This window comes from Mesoplodon bidens, assembly GCF_964165515.1.
Source record: "Mesoplodon bidens genome assembly, chromosome: 3".
Lineage (NCBI taxonomy): Eukaryota > Metazoa > Chordata > Mammalia > Artiodactyla > Ziphiidae > Mesoplodon > Mesoplodon bidens.
Window position 1 is genome coordinate 35,597,511 of NC_138178.1, and position 19,016 is coordinate 35,616,526.

General features: G+C 38.0%; 1 protein-coding gene and 1 pseudogene across 2 annotated transcripts in view; both read left to right on the forward strand.

Moving 5' to 3' along the window:
* HDGFL3 (HDGF like 3) overlaps positions 1-19,016 on the forward strand; it is a 77,308-nt gene that overhangs the window by 15,865 nt on the left and 42,427 nt on the right. The gene's annotated exons all lie outside the window — the stretch shown is intronic.
* Positions 6,839-7,711, forward strand: LOC308614549 (low molecular weight phosphotyrosine protein phosphatase-like; annotated as a pseudogene). The gene has a single exon. The product of its transcript is annotated as a low molecular weight phosphotyrosine protein phosphatase-like (transcript).

The window sequence follows — 19,016 nt, forward strand, 5'->3', positions numbered from 1 at the left end:
CAGGTAGGATATGCTGGACAAAGGGATAATTCATGTCCCACTCCAGGATGGCTTGAGATTTCATAACACTACTGAGAATGGCGTACAATTTAAAACTTATGAATTGTTTATTTCTGGAATTTTCCATTAAATATTTTTGGACCATGGTTGATCACAGGTAACTGAAACCACAGAAAATGAAACTGCAGATAATGGGGGACTATTGTACATACATTTCTTTTTTTGTTGAGATATAATTTAGGTAACATAAAATTCACCTGTTTAAGTTATACAGTTCAGTGGTTTTTATTATATTCACAATGCCGTACAACCATTGCTAATTCTAGAACATTTTTATCACCCCAAAAGGAAACGCATACCCATTAAGTTGTCCGTCATCATCCATCCTTACCCCCAATCCATGACAGTCCCTAATCTACTTTGTCTCTAAGAATTTGCTTATTCTGGATATTTCATTTGAAGGTATCATAGAATATATAGCCAATTGGACTTCCCTGGTGGTGCAGTGGTTAAGAATCCACCTGCCAGTGCAGGGGATTCTTAACCACACAGGTTCAAGTCCTGGTCCGGGAATATTCCACATGCCGTGGAGCAACTAAGCCCATGTGCCACAACTACTGAGCCTGCGCTCTAGAGCCCGCATGCCACAACTACTGAGCCCACGTGCCACAGTTACTGACGCCCATGCACCTAGAGCCCATGCTCCACAGCAAGAGAAGCCACCTCAATGAGAAGCCCGCGCACTGCAATGAAGAGTAGCCCCTGCTCGCCACAACTAGAGAAAGCCCGTGCACAGCAATGAAGACCAAACATAGCCATCCATAAATAAATAAATTAATTAATTTAAAAAAAGAATATATGGCCAATTATGTCTGGCTTCTTTAATTTAACATAATATTTTCAAAGTTCATCCATGTTGTAGCGTGTATCAGTAGTTTATTCCTTTTATTTATTGTTTATTTAATATTCATTTATTTATTTGGTTGCGCCGGGTCTTAGTTGCAGCAGGTGTGCCCCTTAGTTGTGGCATGCGAATTCTTAGTTGCGGCATGCATGTAGGATCCAGTTCCTGGACGAGAGATCAAACCCAGGCCCCCTGCATTGGGAGCACGGATCCCCAACCACTGTGCCACCAGGGAAGTCCCAGTAGTTTATTCCTTTCAATGTCTGAATAACATTCCATAGGTACTCCACATTTTGTTTATCTGTTCATCAGTTGATGGGTATTTGGGTCATTTCCACTTTGGGCTGTTATAAATAATGCTACAATGAACATATGTGTACAATTTTTTATGTGGATTTAATGTTTTCAATCTCTTGGGTATATACTTAGGAATGGAATTGCTGGGTCATATGGTAACTCTTTGTTTAACCCTTTGAGAAATTCCCAGGCTCTTTTCCAAAGCTGTTAAACCATTTTACATTTCATATAGCCTAATGACCTTGACTAGAACCTCCAGTACAATGTTGAATAGAAATGGTCAAAGTGGACATCCTTGTCTTGTTCCTTATCTTACGCAGGAAATTTCAGTCTTCCACAATTAAGTATGATGTTAGCTGTGGGTTTTTCATAGGTGCCCTTTATCAGGTTGAGGGTGTTTCCTTGTATTCTTAGTTTGTTGAATGTTTTTATCATGGAAGGATGTTGGTTTTTGTCAGATGCTTTTCCCACATCTATTGAGATAACCATGTGATGTTTTGTCTTTTGTTCTATGAATATGGTGTATTATATTGATTGATTTTTGTGTGTTAAGCCAATCTCACATTCTTGGAATAAAACTTGGTCATGGTGCATAATTCTTTTTATACATTGCTGGATTCTGTTTGCTAATAAGAAATAGAATCCCTGACACATGACGGTTGAACTTATAATTTTTCGACTTCATGACAGTACAAAAGTGATACACATTCAGTAGAAACCACACTTCAAGTTTTGAATTTTGATCTTTTCCCAGGCTAACGATACGCAGTAAGCTACTTTCTCCTGATGCTGGGCAGTGGCAGTGAGCCGTAGCTCCCAGTCAACCACACTGTCACTAGGGTAAACAGCCAATACACTTAGAACCATTCTGTATCCATACAACCATTCTGTATTTCACTTTCAGAATGGTATTCCATAAATTACATGAGATGCTCAACATTTTATTATAAAATAGGCTTTGTGTTAGTTTGTTTTGCCCAACTGTAGGTTAATATAAGTGTTCTGAGCACATTTAAAGTAGGCTAGGCTAAGCTATGATATTCTGTATGTTAGGTGTATTAAATGCATTTCTGTCTTAATGATAATTTCAGTTTATGATGGGTTTATTGGGATGTAACTCCATCATAAGTTGAGGAAGATCTGTATTTTTGTTGTAGATTTTTGCATCTATAGTCGTAAGTGATACTGATCAATAGTTCTGTTTTCTTGTGATGTCTGTTTCTGGGATCCTGGTATCAGAGTAATACAGGCCTCAAAAAGTGAGTTGGGGAGTGTTCCCTCCTCTTCTGTTTTTTGAAAGAGTTTGTGAAGGATTGGTATTAATTCTTTAAATATTTGGTATGATTCACCAATGAGGCTATCTGGACCTGAGCTTTTCTTTGTGGGTGTTTTTTTTTTTTTTTTAATTTTAAACAGCTTTATTGAGATTTAACTGACATAAAATACTGTGTAAATTTAAGGTGTACAACGTATTGATTTGATACACTTACACATTATAAAGTGATTACGCTAGTAGGGTTAGTTAGCACTTCAGTCACCTCACATAATTACCATTTCTTTTGTAGTGAGAACTTTTAAGATTTACTCTCAGCAACTTTCAAGTCTATACAGTATTGTTAACTATAATCACCATGCTGTATGTTAGATCCCCAAAACTTATTCATCTTCTATAACTGGAAGTTTGTATCCTTTGACCAACATCTCCCAATTTCCCCTACCCTCCAGTCCCTAGCAACCATCATTCTACTCTTGTTTCTATGAGTTGCACTTTTTTAGATTCTTTGTGGTACTTTTTCTTTTTATTATTTATGGTATTTTTTTATAATTCAATCTCCTATTATAGCTCTACTCACATTTTCTATTTCTTCTTCAGTGGGTTTCAATAGTTTGTGCCTTTCTAGGAATTTGTTCATTTTATCTAGGTTATCTAATTTGTTGGCATACAGTTACCCATACTATTCCCTATTCCCTGATAGTCTTTTTTATTTCTGTAAGGTCAGTAGTAATGTTCTCTTTTCGTTCCTGATTTTAGTAATCTGAATCTTCTCTCTTTTTTCTTAGTCATTCTAGCGTAAGATTTGTCAATTTTATTGATCTTGTCAAAGAACTAACTTTTGGTTTCATTGATTTCCTGTATTTTTCTATTGTCTATTTTACTTATTTCCACTCTAATCTTTATTTTTTTTCTTCCTTTTATTTGCTTTAAGTTGGTGTGCTATTCTTTTTCCAGTTTCTGAAGGTAGAAGCTTAGGTTGCTGATTTGTGATCTTCCTTTTCTTTTTTTAATTACATGAGTGAATCAACAGTTTAAATTTTATTTATTAATTTATTTATTTTTGGCTGTGTTGGGTCTTCGTTTCTGTGCAAGGGCTTTCTCTAGTTGCGGCGAGCGGGGGCCACTCTTCATCGCGGTGCGCTGGCCTCTCACTATTGTGGCCTCTCTTGTTGCGGAGCACAGGCTCCAGACGCGCGGGCTCAGTAGTTGTGGCGAGCGGGCCCAGTTGCTCCGCAGCATGTGGGATCTTCCCAGAGCGTGGCTCGAACCCGTGTCCCCTGCGTTGGCAGGCAGATTCTCAACCACTGCTCCACCAGGGAAGCCCTGTGACCTTCCTTTTTTTTTTTTTTTTTTTTGGTACGCGGGCCTCTCACTGTTGTGGCCTCTCGCATTGCGGAGCACAGGCTCCGGACGCGCAGGCTCAGCGGCCATGGCTCACGGGCCCAGCCGCTCCACGGCATGTGGGATCTTCCCGGACCGGGGCACGAACCCGTGTCCCCTGCATCGGCAGGCGGACTCTCAACCACTGCGCCACCAGGGAAGCCCGTGACCTTCCTTTTTAATATAGGTGTACATAGCTGTAAATTTCTCTCTAAACATTGCTTTCACTGTATCCCATAAGTTTTGGTATATTATGTTTATGTTTTCATTCATCTACAAGTAATTTTAATTTTCCTTGTGATTTCTCCTTTGCCAATTGTTTTTTTAGTAGCGTGCTAATTTCTATATGTGAATTTCCCAAATTTTCTTTTTTTTTTTTTTTTTTTTTTTTTTTTTTTTTGCGGTACACGGGCCTCTCACTGTTGTGGCCTCTCCCGTTGCGGAGCACAGGCTCCGGACGCACAGGCTCAGCGGCCATGGCTCACGGGCCCAGCCGCTCCGCGGCATGTGGGATCTTCCTGGACCGGGGCACGAACCCACGTCACCTGCTGATGCAGGTGGACTCTCAACCACTGCGCCACCAGGGAAGCCCCCAAATTTCCTTTTATTAGTGATGTCTAATTTCATTACCTTGTGGTCAGAGAACATACTTTGTATGACTTCAGTCCTTTTAAATTCATTGAAGCATGTTTTATGACCAAACGTATGTTCTATTCTGGAGAATATTCCATGTACACTTGAGAAGAATGCGTATTCTGCTGCTATTCAGTGAAGTGTTCTATAGATGTCTGTTAGGTCTAGTTAGTTTATAGTGTCTTCTGTTTCCTTTTTGATCTTCTGTCTAGTTTAGTTGTTCTATCCGTTATTTAGAGTGAGGTATTGAAGTCTCCACCTATTATTGTTGAATTGTCTATTCTCCTTTTAGTTCTGTCTGTTGTAGTAAGTCTTTTGTCTGATTTCTTTCACAGCTTTGCTGATTTGGTAAAATGTGTGGTAAGCTTTCCAATTTTTAGATGCCCTAAAATAATTTCTATTTTTTTTTAAATTATTTTTTTTAATTTATTTTTGGCTGCATTGGGTCCTCATTGCTGCATGTGGGCTTTCTCTAGTTGTGGTGAGCGGGGGCTACTCTTTGTTGCTGTGTGCGGGCTTCTCGTTGCGGTGGCTTCTCTTGTTGCAGAGCACGGGCTCTAGGCACACGGGCTTCAGTAGTTGCAGCATGCAGGCTCAGTAGTTGTGGCGCACGGGCTTAGCTGCTCTGTGGCATGTGGGATCTTTCTGGACCAGGGTTCGAACCCGTGTCCCCTGCGTTGGCAGGCAGATTCTTAACCACTGCACCACCAGGGAAGTCCCTAAAATTATTTCTGTTTAGCAAGCAAGCAAGTCTATTTTCAAGACTTGAAAGACCTTAAAACCACTTCGGGCCTGGAACTTTTTGAGGGTTTTTTCGGGCATCTTTTAAATCAATTTCATGGTTATTGGTTTATTCACCTGTTCCACTCTTCTTGAGTCAATTCTACCATTTTTATTTTCCTAGAAAAGTGTCTATTTCATAGATAGAGTAAACCTTCTAGTGTAGATTATATATATATATATATATATATATCTCATTCTATTATAATTTTTAGTCTCAGTCACTATAGTTACATCTCATTACTAATTTTATATATTTTTAAAAAAATTTTGGGGCTTCCATGGTGGCGCAGTGGTTGAGAATCTGCCTGCTAATGCAGGGGACACGGGTTCGAGCCCTGGTCTGGGAAGATCCCACATGCTGCGGAGCAACTAGGCCCGTGAGCCACAACTACTGAGCCTGCGCGTCTGGAGCCTGTGCTCCTCAACAAGAGAGGCCGCAACAGTGAGAGGCCCGCGCACCGCGATGAAGAATGGCCCCCGCTTGCCACAACTAGAGAAAGCCCTCGCACAGAAACGAAGACCCAACACAGCCAAAAATAAATAAATAAATAAATTTATTTAAAAAAAAAAATTTTTGTATTTAGATTTGCCAAAGATGTGTCAGCTTTATTGTCATTTTTTTCATCAAAACTCTAGCTCTTGTTTTTTATTTTGTTGTTGTTGTTTTGTTTGTTTTGATTTTGTTTTTGTTTTTGTTTTTGCGGTACGCGGGCCTCTCACTGTTGTGGCCTCTCCCGTTGCAGAGCACAGGCTCCGGACACACAGGCTCAGCGGCCATGGCTCACGGGCCCAGCCGCTCCACGGCACGTGGGATCTTCCTGGACCAGGGCACGAACCCGTGTCCCCTGCATTGGCAGGCGGACTCTCAACCACTGCACCACCAGGGAAGCCCTAGCTCTTGGTTTTTATTTCTCCCCGGTTTTTTTTTTTTTTTTTTTTTTTTGGTTAATCAGTTCTCCTGTTTTTTTTCCCCTGCATCATGAATTTCTGATTTCATCTTCACTACTTTTCTTTTCTTCTATTTCAAAAGTCATAAAATTTCTTTGAAATTTTTTTTGAAAATGAAAATTTTTAAAGCTAGTTTTCCTAAGGTCAGATTTGGCTTCAACATGTAGATTTGGGTAATTGGTGTTTTATAATCATTTTCAACATAGATTTTAATTGTTATTTTCTTTTCTTTTTTGGCCTAAGAGATGTTTAGAAGATAATTTTAGAAATTATTATTGGTTAAAAGTTTTTATACAGGGCTTCCCTGGTGGCGCAGTGGTTGAGAGTCCGCCTGCCGATGCAGGGGACACGGGTTCGTGCCCCGGTCCAGGAAGATCCCACGTGCCACGGAGCGGCTGGGCCCGTGAGCCATGGCCGCTGAGCCTGCGCCTACGGAGCCTGTGCTCCGCAACGGGAGAGGCCACAACAGTGAGAGGCCCGCCTACCGCAAAAAAGAAAAAAAAAAGTTTTTATACAGTGTTTAAATTTGTTTTTTTAACATGATTACCTTGTTATCAGAGTATATAGTCTTTTAAACTATTTTTTAATTTGGGTTTTCTTTCAATATGTGATCAACTTTTAAAAAAATATTTATTTGTTTACTTATTTGGCTGCACTGGGTCTTTGTTGCAGCATGCAGGATTTAGTTCCCTGACCAGGGATTGAACCCAGGCCCCCTGCATTGGGAATGCAGAGTCTTAACCGCTGGACCACGAGGGAAGTCACTGTGATCAACTTTTTAAAAGCTTTGTATTCCTAAAAAGAAGGCTTCTTTAGCAGTCAGTATTTAGAGATGCAGAAGTATAGCTACCATATCTATTATATTTCTACATATCTCTCACAATATTTTTGACTATTTAGGAAATTTCAGGGCTTCACTTGCCACATAAGTGTTTAGGACTTATAACTCCAGGGTAGTGTACCTTTTGTCAGAATATAATGATCCAAGTGGGCGCCTGTATGCACGCGGGAAAATGGCCATACGGGTGACCAAGTCAGTGCTGTTCGTGTGTCTGGGTAACATCTGTCGATCACCCATTGCAGAAACAGTTTTCAGGAAACTTGTAACTGATCAAAACATTTCAGATACTTGCAGGATAGACAGTGCAGCAGTGTCCACGTATGAACTGGGAAACCCTCCTGATTTTCGGGGACAGGCTTGCATGAAGAAGCATGGTTATCCCTATGAGTCACGTTGCCTGGCAGGTTACCAAAGAAGTCTTTGCCACTTTTGATTATATACTATGCATGGATGAAAGCAACCTGAGAGATGTGAATAGGAAAAGTAATCAAGTTAAAAACTGCAGAGCAAAAATTGAACACTTGGGAGCTAGGAGCCACAGGAACAACTCATTATTGAAGATCCTTATTATGGTAATGACGCTGACTTTGAGACCATCTGCCACCAGTGTGTGCGGTGCTGCAGAGCCTTGCTGGAGAAGGTTCACTAACCCAGGTCCAGTCCTGCTGCGGCCCAGGCTCGTCCCCATAGGCCCGCATTCTCAGTCGAGTGACACAGTGTCACCATTCCCTAGCCAAGGCCGCAGCCCTTTCTTCAGTTGACTCACTGTTTCTTACCTTAAAAAATAATTGTAGATGGAAATCAGTTGTTGTGTTTGGTGGAAGAATAAATAAAAATTTTGATTCAGACAGTTTATGGGGTAAATGTTCTTAGACTAGTTGAACCTCCCACTTCACCCCAGTTACAAAAATAGTGGAACAAACAAAATAGTAGAGCAACAAAATAGAACATAATGAAGTAAAACATCACTGTGAGGCCCATCAGCATCTGAGCCCATCGACACTTCCAAGAATCTGCACTACATCTTCCCTCTGTGTGGACAGGGCCCCCTGCCCTGCACTACCTCTTGATGCCAGGGCCTGGTGTCCTGTGATGTTGGTGAGAAGTGTTCATACACGCTCACAGTGCACACTTGTGCATTGACAGGACAGAAAGGAGGAAGATTTGTGGAATTTATCTTTAGCACCTTCACTCCTTAGTTTGTGTCTGTCTAGTTTATTTCATAAGGAAGTTAGCTTATTTGTTCCCATTTGAACCACTTTGCCTCTGGAGATGTAATTATGTCCAGGAAGAAGGACACTTGTGTGCTGGTTTACCTTAGGTTAGTTTGAGGACCGCACCTGCTTTTACATGCATGTAATTAACCTGAATGTCAAATATAGATTAGCTTATGTGGGAAAAAAATAATAAGTTAGGAAAAGTCCTTTTATATTGGAATGCTTAAATATTGATATGTTAAGTATTCTTTTATCAGTGGTTAGTTTATAGTCAAATATAGGTAATTTCTGTGCACTTGGAGATGACTGATCTAAAATTCATATGAATATATGTCAGAAAAGATTGTTTTCAAATAAACTGGGGAAATTACAAAAATATATATATAACGATCCACTCTACCATTTCATACTTTTTTAGCTTGTAAGTTATGGTACTTGTAACTTGTAACCTGCTTTTATTTTTGTATACATTTGGCTGTTGTGTCTTTATCCAGCCTTTTACTCATAACTTTTCTTTCCTGTTTTAAGATGTAAATTGTATAAACAGTATATATGTAGCTTAATGTTTTTTGACCACCCCCGGGAGATTTTCCCCTATTCCACTCTTTGTTAACTGACTTCCTCAAGATTTTATCTACTTTTTTTGGTTAGCAGAAATGCTTCCTGGTTTTAAACAGTTATATAACATTCTTAATTTCTGTCATTGAAACTTTCATCTTTTTAATTTCCAGTTATTTCCTTGTGAAGGCGGGGCTGTGTGAATTGGGCAACACTAGGGTTCCATCATCATATTCCCATTAAGTGTTCATTGAGTATATACTCTGGGTTAGTCTCCATGATAGACTTGATAGACTTAACATTACAAAAATGAATGAGACATGACCTTACCTTGAAAAAGCTTGAGATACGTTAAGGAAGAGAACCATAGATGCATAAAGGAAAAGAATAAAAGTGAGAAAGTGATGAGAAGATTTTCCTATCAACAAGGCACCTAGACTAAATGAACAAGTAATAAAACTGACCAACCCAGATGGAACATGAAAAAGAGAATAGAGACATTTTTTATTGGCATTTCCTTACAAAAAGGCTGGGTTTCAGCCCTTTTTTAGTTATAGGACATTGAAATGTAGTTTTTAGAACTATTTATTGTCCTATTATTTGTAATAGGACTTAACACAATTTAACTGTTATAGAGAGAGAACACTGCATCTTGAATGGACTTTCCTTTACATTTTGTGCTATTGCTTCCTGCCTCCCTGCAGTCAGTTTTGAAGCCATTAATGAAAAGTTTAGTGATAGTACCTTCTGAGACATAAGATTTAAGATGACTTCCAGTGTTGTTACTTTGAAGGGAGGGATGAGAAAACTAAAATGCATTAAACTTCTTGACCAAGTGACTTTCTCAGAGTTACAGAGCAAGTAGTAGGAAGAACTGCAGTACAATCCATTGCCCTCTTTACTCACCTGCGTAGGATGAGAGGGAGAAGTGAAAGAAAATACGGAATTCACTCTAACCATTTTGACAGTTAGACAGAAACCCTTATTTAATTTAGAAAATTTAAGGCTCAGGTAAGAAAAGGGTTTAAAACCAGCTCATCTTAGGATGAGCTATTTATGTGCTAATTGTAATTTTTTCTTTTTAATTGTGTTAAAATATACATAACATAAAATTTACTATTTTTAAGTGGACAGTTCAGTGGTATTAAGTACATTCACATTGTTGTGTAACCATCACCATCATCCATCTTCAGAACTTTTTCATATTGCAAAACTGAAACTCTGTACCCATTAAACAATAACTCTCCATTCTCCTCTACCCCCAAACCTTGTCAGCCACCATTTTACTTTCTGTCTCTATGAATTTGACTTCTCTGTGTACCTCATATAAGTGGAATCATACAGTACATGTCTTTTTTTATGACCAGAGTATTTCACTTAGCATAATGTCCTCAAAGTTCATCCACGTGGTAGCATGTATTAGAATTTCTTCGTTCTTGAGGCTGAATAATATTCTACTGCATGTATATCCCACATTTTGTTTCTTCATTCATTCGTTGATGAAAACCTGGAATGCTTCCACCTTTTAGCTATTGTGAATAATGCTGCTATAAACGTGTGGGTACACATATCTCTTTGATACCCTGCCTTTAATTCTTTTGGGTATATACTCAGAAGTAGAATTGCTGGGTCATATGATAATCCTATTTTTATTTTTGTTTTAGGAAATACCGTACTGTTTTCCATAGGGACTGCGCCATTTTACATTCCCACCAACAGTGCACAAGGGTTCCAGTTTCTCCGTATCTTTGCCAACACTTTATATTTTCTGGGGTTTTTGTTTTTTTGAAAGTAGCCATTTTAATGGGTATGAAGTGATATCGTGTTTTTGATTTGTGTTTCCTTAATGATTATCCATGTTGAGAATGTTTTCATGTGCTTTATTGGCCATTTCTATATCTTTGGAGAAGTATATCTTCAAGTCCTTTGCCCATTTTTTAATTGGGTTATTTGGGGGGTTTTGTTATTGAGTTGTAAGAGTTCTTTATATATTCTAAATATTATTAACTCCTTATCAGATATATGATTTGCAAATATTTTTCCCACTATGTGGACTCCCTTTTCACTCTGCTGATCATTGTGCTTGTTGTTATTTGTTTATTTATTTATTTATTTTTAAGTCTTTATTGAATTTGTTGCAGTATTGCTTCTGTTTTATGTTTTGGTTTTTTAGCCACGAGGCATGTGGGATCTTAGCTCCCAGACCAGGGATCGAACCCACACCCCTTGCATTGGAAGGCAAAGTCTTAATAAATGGACTGCCAGGGAAGTCCCTATAATTTATTTTAAAATAAGCAAAGAACAGATATTCTTGGGACAGTGAGTTTTTATGGACATCCATATGGACATCCATATGCAGCGTATGTGGGGAAAGCAAGAGCAGTGAAACATGAGGTCCTGGAGTCATTGTGATCTTATCAGAAAGATGCAAAGGTAAGAATGAAGACAAAGCACAAGTTTGCCCGGGCCTAGCCTTGTATGAGGCAGTTGGGTATAATTGAGAACAAGGAAAATGAGATACAGTGTTCAGAAAATGCCTGTGAGTGATTATTTAAATGTTTAAATGAGCTTTTGCATAGATGAGGCAGTCAGGATGGTTTGGCTAAGCTACCACCTTTATTTGTCAAAAACAGGCGTAGTGGGCTTCCCTGGTGGCGCAGTGGTTGAGAGTCCGCCTGCCGATGCATGGGACACGGGTTCGTGCCCCGGTCCGGGAAGATCCCACATGCCACAGAGTGGCTGGGCCCGTGAGCCATGGCCGCTGAGCCGGCGCGTCCGGAGCCTGTGCTCCACAACGGAGAGGCCACAACAGTGAGAGGCCCGCGTACCACCAAAAAAAAAAAAAAAAAAACAGGCATAGTTTAAGACTATTATATGCTTTAATTTTGTTTTATGTGTAGAATTATTCAAATTTACAAGTGATGAATTTCATCCCTGAGACATAAACTGAAGGAAAGAATCTCTGAGAAAATCATACTGTGGAATTTTTGGTGTTTTCTTCCTACTGTCTACTTTCTATTATTAAATATTTGTTTAGCAACCCTGTCAGGAACACAGTCATTACATTTTTGGGGGGTTTGTTTTTTGCTTTTTTGCTTTTTTTTTGGTAGATTGGTGCTTTTGGCAGAAAGACAAAACTAATTTCACATCTTTATCCTTAAAAAGAGATAAATTACAATTGGATACATTTAGCAGATGGTTCTAAATCCTTAGAATATTATTAATGCTGCTATAGGTTAAATTTCTGAGGCACTTCATGGATTATCATACTTGTACTTTGCTTCTGTGATCTTGCCTTTTGTTTGATATCAGCAGTCTAGGGCATAGGTCCCTGTTTTCAGAGCCATTCAGGATAATTACTTCTATACTAAATTTGAAAGTATGCAAAGAGTATTTGCTTTTTCCAAGCTTTATGCTGTTTCTTCCCTTTCTCGCTGGCTTTTTTAAAGTCCTTTTATGCTATGCCTTATGATTGTCCAAAGCCTTTCTTTATGGTACTGTAACACGTCTGTGTTCTTTAAATTTTTTTTTTCGGTAAAGAACTTTAGGATGTGAACAATGACTATTAAATAAGAATAGCCAGAGTAAAGAGTATGTAAACACCTCAGGTAACAAGCAGAATCAATAAATTAGTCAAATAGAAGACAGACTTTGAAGAACATATCTAGAAAGCAAAGGAAGTGTTTGGAGACAAATACAAGGGAAGAGATGATAAACAAGTATATTTCAGAGAGAGTAGCTTGCTAACAACATGAACTCTAGAAGACAGGACAGATATTTCAAAATTAATTATCTGAAGTATAATAAAGGAAAATTTCTAGACTTTGATTAAGAAAGACCTATCATCGGAAATAGATAAGGCTGATCACATTTTAGATTCTAATACATATTTTGGTTAAAGTTTTATATCTTATACTAAATTTATAATTCTGTATGCTTCCAATCAAAGAGTGAGGGTTAAACAGTATATTAGCTTGTCAAGATTCACAATAAACTATGTTGGGATTTTGATTGAACTTGAATTATATTTATGGATTAATATGGAAAAATTGACATCTTGTTAAGGTTTCTAATACATGAATGTGGTCTATTTCTTCATTTATATGGGCTTTCTTAAATGTTTTTAAATTGTTTTATAAATCTCTGTACATTCTTAGGTATCTTATACTTTTTGTTGCTGTTGTAAATGAGTGTTTGTTTTTAAATTATGTTTTTGTTTTGTTGTCCTTTAAAATATATATGGAAGGGTAGATAACCAAGACAAGACATTTCTGAACAGTAAAAACAAGATGGTGGGACTTGTCCTATCAGATATCAAAATGTAGAGTTGTTCAAATAGTAGTTAATAGTAAATTAAGACAGTGTTTGGCTCAGGGAGAGTTGTACTGACCAGTAGAACAGAATGGTTACCCAGAAACTGGTCCACAGATATATGGACAAGGGTGGCATTGCAGGTAGGGGAGGGGGTATATGGAGAGAGTATATTTAAACAATGCTAGCATGATTAGTTATCATATGAGTTAATTATATAGTATCCATATGAAGGTGAATCCCTATTTCATACTATATACAAAGATCATTTCTACAGAGATGAAAGCGTAAAAGCTTTTAAAGCATATGGGGAGAATATATTATATCCCTGGAGTAGGGAAGAATTTTCTATGACAACACAGAAGAAAACTAGCCATGGAAGGAAAAATTGATAAATTGTAGTACGTTAAAATCAAGTACTTCTGTTCAGTTAAAAAATCCTTTAATGAACTTGAAAATATAAGCCACAACCTGAAGGAAGTTGCTACACACAGAACCAGCAAAGCTTTAGTATACAGAATGAATCAATAAGAAAAAGACAAATAGCTGGATCGTAAAATAGGCAAAAAGACATGAACAGCCATTTCATAGAAGAATTACATAAGGCCTATAAATATAGTAAAAGATGCTCAACCTTATTAGTAGTTAGGGAAATGCAAATTAAGATCATAATGAGATTGCCAAAAATTAAGAGATTTTCCAATATCATATGTTGGAGAGGATGTGAATCAACAGAAATTGTTTTTTGGCCATAATCTGTGTTTTATTAGACTCCGTGATTTTTTATTTGAGTATTTCTTTTCTTTTTTTTATTGAAGTATAGTTTACAATGCTGTGCCAATCTCTGCTGTGCAGCAGAGTGACTCAGTTATACACATACAGACATTCTTCTTCAAAATTCTTTTCCATTATTGTTTATCCCAGGAGATTGGATATAGTTCCCTGTGCTATACAGTAGGACCTTGTTGTTTATCCCAATAGGAATTCTTTTATTAATTGTTCTTAAATTTTACTTATTTATTTTTGGCTGCGTCGGGTCTTCGTTGCTGCCTGCGGGCTTTTTCTAGTTGTGGTGGTTTCTCTTGTTGCAGAGCACGGGCTCTAGGCATGCAGGCTTCAGTAGTTGTGGCTCGCGGGCTTAGTTGCTCTGCAGCATGTGGGATCTTCCCGGACCAGGGCTTGAACCTGTGTCCCCTGCATTGGCAGGCGGATTCTTAACCACTGCACCACCAGGGAAGTCCAGCAATAGGAATTCTTATACACCACTGAAGGAGTATAAATTGGTCAACTACTTTGGAAAACAAATCTAATAGCTTTATGTTGTGAAGTTGAATTTTGCATACTTTCTGACTCAACATCTGTAACCCTAGAGAAACTCACATGTGTGTACTAGAAGATGTGTACAAGAATATTCACACCAACATGATTCATAATAGCAAAAAAACTTGGAAGTAACCCAAATGTCCTTGACAGAGAATGGAAAATTAAATGGTGGTATATTGATGTAAAAATATTAAACATTAAAAACGAATGAACTACAGCTATATATTGGTTCCTTTCAATGTAATTAGGCTAGCTTTGCAATGACCGGTGTCAAAAAATAATAAAGCAACATTTAGTCATTCTTGGAAAAAAAAATTACACTGAACTCCTGCTATGTGCCAGGCACTGTTTTGGGTGCTAGGGAATTTAGGAGTGAATGAGAATGGACGTGTTTTCTGTCCTCATAAAGCTTATGTTTTAGTTTAGAGTGGGACAGATGACTAAGCAAGCAAGCAAAGCAATCTGTAATTTAATGTAACCATAAGAGATATGGAAAAAGATGAAGCAGGCAAAGAGGATAGCATATGATGTGATGCTGTGTGGGTGTGTGTTTCTGCACAATCAAGGAAGGGTTTTCTGAAAATGTGACATTTGAGCAGAGTCAAACGTTCGAGAGGAAGGAGTCGTACAGCTCTGGGGTAAAAGTTGGAATGAGCTTGGCATATTCAAGGAAGAGCAAGAAGGCAAATGAGGCTAATACAGAATGAGCTAGGGCTAGGGGCAGAAGGGCGGGAGATGCGTTCAAGGAGGTAGACAGAATTCCTATCATGGGTCTTACAGCTTTAGCAGTGAGTTTAGAATTTTTTTAAGTATGGAAAGTCATTGGAGTGTTTCGAGCAGAATGACATGATCTGACTTATGTTTAGGATCTGAAGAATTGATTGTTGGGGGCAGAGGTAGGGGCTAGGGAGGTGGATGCAAAGGGCCCAGTTAGGAGCCTTTTGTAGAAGTTTAGGCATTAAATGATGGTAGAGTAGACCAGAGCAGACAGAAGTGGATGTAGAAAGAAATGGTTAGTTTGGTGATATATTTGAGGAGGTATAATTGAAAGAAATTAGTGTTATTGAGACATATCTGTATGGGAGAGAAGTAAATCAATAATGACTTCCAGGTTTCGAATAGGAGCAGCTGGTTGGACAGTGATGTCATTTACTCACATTAGAGAATACTGAAAGATAAACGGGTTAGGCCATAAAATTAAGAGTTGAAATGCCTATGAGACACTGAAGTAGGTGAGTCTGATGCTCAAAAGGGAGGTCTGGATTTTGGGGGTAGAAATATGAGACTCATCAGTGTATAGATGGCATTCAGAACCATGAAATTGGATGAAATCACCAGGGGAGTAAGTCTGTGTAGAGAAGAGGAGCTGTGAAAAGAAGACTAAAAAGAAGTGGATGGTGAGAAAGGAAAAAAATATATCAGGGAGCGTAGTATCCTGGAACTCAAGAGAAGGAAATGTTTCAATGGGCATATTATATAATAGAGAAATATATTTGCAATGGAGAGTATAGATATCAGGTTAATATATTACAAATAAATAGTAAAAAGACAGAAGCCTATAGAGAAATGCAAAAGTGATATGAATAGGCAATTCACTCAAGGGTAAATCCTAATAGCCAATAAACCTATGAAAAGATGCTTAACCTCACCATTAATCAGGGGAATGCAAATTTAAAAGAGCAGAAATGCCTAATGCTGTCAAAGATTGGAAGGGAGGTCATTTTCATATCTTGGTGGAAAAGTGAATTATTATAACCTTTTTTGAAAGCAGTCTGGCAATATCTATTAAAATGAAAAATACCTCTAATATATGATCCAACAGCCTCACTCCTGGAAATCGTATCTCATGGAAGTAGAAGCACCAATGCATAAAAATCTAAGTATGTTTACTGTAGCCTTTTTTAAGGGCAAAAACACTAAAAATAAGGTAAATTCCTTATTTAACATTCCTCAGGAAAATGTTGGGTAAATTATAGGTTATCTAATCACTGGATTATTATGCAGTCATTAAAAATAAATGAGTTAAATCTATGCCAGTTGACTTCAAGGACTTTTAATAGTGCAGAGAATTTGATAAAATGTGATTCATTTTGTGTGCATGTATGTGTGAGAGAGAAACACCGTAGTCGCCCCCCACAAAAAAACACTTCTGCCTGTGTATAAAATATTTGTATATGAACATGGAGAAAAGCATACTTTGCTATGAATAGTCATGTCTCGATATTCTCAGGGGGATTGGTTCTAATACCTCTGCATATACCAAAATCTGCAGACACCCAAGTCCTTTATATGTAACCTACACACATCCTCCCATATACTTTACATCATCTCTAGCTTACTTATAATACCTAGTACAATGTAAATGCTGTATAGTTACCAGCACTTGGCAAATTCAAGTTTTGCTTTTTTGGAATTTTTTTTCTCAAATAATTTTCATTCCACGGTTAGTCGAATCAGCAGATGAGGAACCATGCCTACGAAGGTTCCAACTGTAATCATTACCTTGGGATAAGTAGGTCTGAGAGAGGTTGTAGAGGTAAACCTCCATTCACCTACCACTCAATACGTGTACACACACACACATCTCTATTTAAAAGAAAAAGGATCTCCATGATAAAACAGCTTCTGTGACATATCCCATTTATGTAAAATATATGTGCATGTATATAAAAGACATGAAAAGATAGTCAACAAAATGATAATCTAAAGTATAATTCATTTTTTAAAATAAAATGCTAAAATCTTGATATTGATCAGATAAATTCAATTTTCAGATAGAATAAAGATAATTTTGAAAAAAATTTACAAGATTATTATCATTTTGTGCTCTTCACTAACTCCTGTTTCAACATCCATATTTCTTTTGCAGTCTTAACAAACAGTTTGTTTTGGATATAAGCTAAGTAATATGAGACAAAGAATAAAAATTAGAACAGATTAATGGTCAAATCCAGAAGCAGCTAGCTGTGTTCAGTTGAGTGATAAACCTAACTGAATATTTCAATCGTGAACACACTTACCTACTATTGCTACACATATTTGCTCAGTAGATATGAAGAGGCTCTCATACTGTTCAATTTTAGAAAGAAAGTATTTAAATTATTGATTTTTAAATTGAAATTGAAACAGATACCATGACTGTCATTAATAATGCAAACTTCTCAGAGCACTGTGAAGACCTGTGGGTTTGGAAACTACCATTTACAAAATGTTGGATTCTAGCCTAGCTGATTTTCTCTTGCCTTGTCGTCATGCATTACTTAGTACTCATCTTGACCTTCCCCCACCTTTGCTGTTTCTCTCTATGATTTAGCTGCTCTGACTTCTTTCTTTCCTCATTTTGCTTTTTTGAAGCTTTGTTTTGCCTCTACTCTGTTCATACGCATTTTGTGATGCTAACATTGCTCCAGTCCCTTTGGATGAAGTCCTATAACTTTTCTGATCACTCTCTGCTAATGAGAAGTCCTCAAAGCACTTCTAGTACAAAAGCAGACTAAGTTCAATAATTAGTATGGTCAATTCTGTATAATTATTTAAAACTTCAAACTTTATTTAAAGCCAAAATTTCTCCCTACCAAAGGTTGGCCTACTGTATTAAGAGGGGGGGTCAACTAATTTTTTTGACCTTACTTAATGTATTGACTGTTCATCTAACATTCTTCAGCCCTCTAGGGTTGAAATGGGTAGAAGGTAGCAGGAAAGTTCTTATTAGACTAATAGCTGTTGTGAGCTGGTGTTGATGCTGTCTGGACTGGGCAGCTGTTTAGAGCTGATTCTTTTGGTCATGAATTCTTTTGTACTTTCTTTAGAGCTACCCTGTTTTACCTTTTGCTACATAACAGATTACTCCAAAATTTACTGGCTTAAAACAATAAACATATATTATTTCACAATTTCTGTGGATCAGGAATCTAGGCATGGCTTACCTGGACCTTCTGCCTCTGTGTCTGTCACAGTCATCTTACGGCTTGACTAGGGAATGGATTTGCTTCCAAGCTCACTCCAGGAGTTGTGGGCAGGATTCAGTTCCTCATGAGTTATTGACTTTAAAGGCCTTATTTCTTCATGAGCTGTTGGCCAGAGCCATCCCTGGGTTCCTTGCCACATGGGCTTATCCACAGAGCAGCTCATGATATGGCAGCCAGTTTCCTCAGAGCAAGCAATCAAGAGGGCAAGAGTCTGTAAGGTGGAAGTGACAGCCTTTTCTAACGCAGTCTTGGAAGTGACGTCCCATCACTTTTGCCATATTCCATTCATTAGAAGTAGATAACTAGATCTAGCCCACCCTCAAGAAGAGGGGATTACACAAGGCCATGAATACCAGGAAATGAGGATTATTGGGAACCATTTTAGAAGCACCCTACCATCCCACCACCAGTAATCCTGGGATTATTTCATCTTCACTTCTCTTGATACAGGCAAATGTATCTCCTGTGAATAGTCACTTAGTCCAGTCCCTCCTCCCTAGACATGTCACAGTACATTTCTGCCTTCTTTCTGCTGTGGTCCCCTCACCTCCACATGGCTCTCTTGGATAGGATTTAA